The sequence below is a fragment of the Gracilinanus agilis genome, chromosome 3, assembly GCF_016433145.1.
Source record: "Gracilinanus agilis isolate LMUSP501 chromosome 3, AgileGrace, whole genome shotgun sequence".
Classification (NCBI taxonomy): Eukaryota; Metazoa; Chordata; class Mammalia; order Didelphimorphia; family Didelphidae; genus Gracilinanus; species Gracilinanus agilis.
Window position 1 is genome coordinate 263,388,137 of NC_058132.1, and position 5,599 is coordinate 263,393,735.

The window sequence follows — 5,599 nt, forward strand, 5'->3', positions numbered from 1 at the left end:
ACATTACCAACTACTGAATAGAGCTGTGAGATATATACCAATTTCCTGATTATCAAGAAGAACATCATCAAACTCACACCTCCTGGTCAGGGCCAAGGTGCCCACCTGACTAGGGCCAAAGAGGGAGAGGAACCTCTCCAGCCAGCAGAAGCAATCTGATTATCAGCTGATCATTCATCTCTATCATCTATAGCAGTGGTTCCCAACCTTTTTTGGCCTACTGCCCCCTTTCCAGAAAAAAATATTACTTAGCACCCCTGGAAATTATGAAACTATTGAACTCAGAATAGAATGTAATACAAAAAAGTGTAGCCATCACCGCTCCGCAGCACCCACCAGGGGGCGGTAGCGTCCACTTTGGGAATCACTGATCTATAGTCTAGCATAGATTCCCAACACCTCATTCCTCAACAATGATCCTTCCTCTGAGTTTATTATAATTAAATTCTTAAAATCTATTTAGGTGAAGGCTGTTATTATCCTAAAGACCAGTCTTGCATCCGAAAGAGAAAGGGAATACTTTAGTTAAGACACAGTCAACCGTATTATACATTCATCATCAACAGCTATCTTCATCATTAGCATTTATCCAATCAACCCTATCATTTATCTATCAATTTAACACCAAGACAAGTAGCCAGAGAAGCTGTGTGATTCAGTTCATAGCTTCTCATATAGTCACTTTAGTCTTGGGCACTGTAGGCAGGAACTGGTGCTCAGATGAACTACAAATATTTGTGGGACCTGGTGTTCACTATCCTAACCTTGGTGTTCACTTAGGCTTCCCATCCTTGCTCAGAGTAGGTCCTTATACCACCTGACGACCTTGGGCCATCCCTCTATCAGGCCCAATCCAGAAGCACCATACCACCCATAACAAAAAGAATATACCTTTTTTCATTAGTACATGGCATCTACACAAAAACTGATCGTGGCATAAAAACTTTAAAATTAAATGTAGAAAAGTAAAAATAATAAATACATTCTTTTCAAATCATAATGCAATAAAATTTATGGTCAATAAGAGAGTTTGGAAAGACAAATAAAAAATTAATTGGAAACTAAATAATCTTATGCTAAAAAACAGTGAGCCATTAAAGAAAATATCAGAGAATGACAAAGAGGAGAAAATATATCAAATTTTATATGATATAGCCAAAGCAATACTTCACAGAAATTTTATATCTCTAAATGTTTATATCAATAAAATGGAGAAAAAATATGTCAATGAAATAGGCGTTCAACTAAAGAAACTAAAAAAATAACAAATTTCAAATCCCCAATTAAAGTCATAATTAGAAATCCTAAAATTTAAGGTAAAAATCAATCAAATTTAAAACAAGGGAACCATTGCATTAATAAGACTAGGAGTTGTTTTTCTGGGGGGAAAAAAACAAATAAAATAGTTGGGGCACTGGTTAATTTGATTTAAAAAAAGAAAGAAGAAAATGAAATAATTAACATCTAAAATGAAAAAGGTGAACTTATCAGCAATGTAGAGGAAGTTAAAGCAATCATTAGGAGTCTTTTTGGTCAATTATATGCCAATAAATCTGGCAATCTAAATTAAATAGATAAATACTTACAAAAATATAAATTACCCAGATTAACAAAAGAAGAAATAGAATACTTAAATAATCACATCTCAGAAAAATAAATTAAACAAACCATCAATAAACTCTCTAGGAAAAAATATTTGAGGCCAGATAGATTCACAAGTGCATTTTATCAAACATTTAAAGAACAATTAATTCCAGTAGTATATAAACTACTAGGGAAAATAGACAGAGAAGGCATCTTAATAAATTCATTTAATGACATAAATATTGTACTGTTACCTAAGCCAGGAAGAACAAAACCAGAAAAAGAAAATTATTGGTCATTCTCATCAACTGATATAAATGCAAATTTTTAAAATAAACTACAGTAATATGTCACGGGGATCATTCACTATGACCAGGTAGGATTTATACCAGGAATGCAGAGATGATTTAATGTTAGGAAAACTATTAGTATAATTGACCATATATGTATCTAAACTAACAGAAATCACATGTTTATCTCAATAGATGCAGAAAAATTGCTTGACAAAATACAACACTCATTGCTATTAAACGCGCTAGAAAGGAAGCATAGGAATAAATGGCCATTCCTTAAAATGATAAGCAAAATTAAACTAAAGTCATAAGTAAGTATCAACTGTAATAGGGATGTCAGGACCCTTCCCAAGAAGATTGGAGTGAAGCAAAGATGCCTATTGTCACCATTAGTATTTAATATTGTACTAGATATGCTAGCTTTAACAATAAGAAAAGAAAAAGAAATTGAAGGAATTACATTAGGCAATGAAGAAACCAAACTATCACTCTTTGAAGATGATATGATGCTATACTTAGAGAATCCTAGAGAATCAAATAAATAGTTTTAATAATAACTTTAGTAAAGTTGCAGGATACAGAATAAATCTATATAAATTATTAGCATTCCTATATATTACCAACAAAGTTTAGCAGCAAGAGGTAAAAAGGGAAATTTCATTTAAAATAACTCCAGACAATATAAAATACCTGGGAATCTACTTTTCAAGACAAACCCAGGAATTATATGAACACAGTTACAAAATATTTTTTACATAAAGTCATATCTAAACAACTGGAAAAATATTAATTGCTTATGGGTAGGCCAAGCTATTATAATAAAAATGACAATTCCACCCAAATTAATTTACTTATTTTGTGCCATACCAATCAAAGTGCCAAATATTTATTTTATAAAACTAGAAAAAATAATAACAAAATTCTTCTGGAAGAACAAAAGGTCAAGAATTCCAAGGAAATTGAGGGAAAAAACATGAAGGAAGGTAGCCTAGCAATACCAGATCTCAAAGTACACTATAAGCAGTAGTCATCAAAACAATCTGGTACTGGGCAAAAAATAGAATCAATGGAATAGATTAGACAGACAATATACAGAGGTAAATGACCTTAGCAACCAAATGTTTGATAAACCAAAGATCCAAGCTTTGGGGATAAAAACTCACTCTTTAACAAAAACTTCTGGGAAAATTGGAAAATAGTATGGCAAAAGTTAGATATAGATCAATATCTCACATCTTTCACTAAGATATGATTTTATATATATATAATTTAGATAGAAAGAGGGATACCATAAGTAATTTAGGGGAACAAGGAATAGTCTACCTGGCAAATCTATGGAGAAAGGAAGAATTTATGACCAAACAAGATAGGGAGCATCATAACATGTAAAATGAATAATTTCAACTATATTAAATTAAAAAGCTTTTGTAGAAATAAAATCAAATTGGGAATTTAACATAAATTATATGCCACTTGAAAAAAAGCAAAAGAAATTTTTGAAAACCCATTTTGGTCACTATCAGTCACACCCTTTGTTTAGGCACCCATGAACACTCTGAAGGGACACCAGAGGCTTTAGGATTGCCTACCCAAGCAGAAGAGGCTTACTGCTTGTTCCCCATGACTCCTAATGTTTGGAAGACTAGCCTCTGACCCAGACTCCGGTCAAGTCTATGCAACCAGAGAGCCTCAGAAGGAGTAGTATTACTGAGAGGAACAACCTTCTGCTCAAAAGAATCTTGAACATAGTGTCTATGTGGCAAAGACTCTTTTATTTCATTCTCGAGGAAATGGGACTAACAAGTCAGTGTTACAGGTGACAGAATCAGTGATGCCCAGGATATCTGTTCACAGCCCTTCTTTTATCCTGGTCTCTGAGGAAAGATGGTCCCTCCCTTTGCTCATCACTGGCTGGTCATAGAGAGTTATAGTCTAGCTAACCAATCCAAATGCACGATTCACACACCCAATTATCCTAGTAATTCAGGTGAGTTGTCCAGTCAGAATAGGGACTATTTCAATCCTACTATATGCATTTACCCAATAGCTCTTTAACCAATCAGAGGATATAAAGGTTCTATACTGCCTTATTAGGGAAACAAAAGCCTGACTTGCTTATCTCTGTCACCTAGATGTATTTCCCTGAGAGGAGTCCATGTTGTTTTTATCCCTCACATTCCTGGGGGTTTTAAGAGAGGGACTGGAAGAAGAACCTTGCTCTCTTTGGCTGACGACTCTTTGTAGCACTGCCACTTTTGGTTAGTGTGGTAAACTCATATTGGTTAGGTGTGACCAAGTGATTACAAGAATCTTTCTCACTCCAACTTTTACCAATAAATAATTACAGTTTGATGTTCAGTCTCCAGATAATTTTAATTATAACACAATGTAACCAAAATTAAAAGGGAAATAATAAATTGGGAAAAATTTTATAACAAATTTCTCTGATAAGGTCCAATTTCTCAAATCTATAGTAAACTAAGTTAAATTTATAAGAAGACAAGCCATTCCCCAATTGACAAATGGTCAAAGGATATGAACAAGCAATTTTCAAATGAAGAAATGAAAGCTATCAATAATCGTATGAAAAAATGTTCTAAATCAATCTTGATGAGAGAAATGCAAATGAAAACAACACTGAGGTAACCACATAATACCTATCAGATTAGCCAATATGACAATAAAGGAAAATGATAAATATTGGAGGGGATGTGGCAAAATTGAGATATTAGAGAACTGTTGGTAAACTTGTGAACTGATCCAACCATTCTAGTGGGCACTTTGGAACTATGCCCCAAAGGCCATAAAATTGAACATACCTTTTGATTCTCCATATCACTCCTGGATCTATATCCCAAAGAGAAAATTAGAAGGGTGATCTTTATAGGAGCTCTTTTTGTGTGGCAAAGAATTGGAAATTGAGGGGATGTCCATCAATTGGGAAATGGCTGAACAAATTGTGGTATACATTGGTGATGAAATATTATTGTGCTATAAGAAAAGATAAGCAGAATGATTTCAGAAAGAGTCAGAAAGATCTACATGAATGGATGCAGAGAGAAATAAGCAGAACCAGAAATACATTGTACACAGTAACAGTAATGTTGTATGATGATCACTGTGAAAACTTGGTTACTCTCAGCAATGCAGTGATCTGGGACAATTCTGAAGGACTTATGGCAAAGAATGCTAACCACCTTCAAAGAAAGAACTGTGGATCAAAGCATGTAGATCTTTCACATCAGTGTATTTGTGATTTTATTGGGGGGATTTTGGTTTTGAATGAGTGTGTTTTTACAACAATGACCAAAATGGAAGTTTATTTTATATGATAATACATGTATGGTCCAGATCAAATTGCTTACCATCTCCCAGTGGGGAGAGGGAAAAGATGGAGGAGACAGTTTAGATCTTGTAATTTTGGGAAAACTTTGTTGAAAATTATTATTACACATAATTGGGAAAATAAAATATCTTTGAATTTTAAAAATAGTGTAAATTAAGAAAAAATATAAATACAATGATAAAAAATAGTTGAAGTCATTTGAAATTAAATTTTAATTTGGTGCCTGAAGTGGGGTACCGCAGAAAATGAGTACAGACACCCAGAAGTTCAAATTAATGGAACCAATATTTATTTATTAATCTATTGATTAATAAACATACCTAGCTGGCCAGGGTGCCTGGTGAAAGCTGCCTCGAACTGAAATTAAAATGCAGTT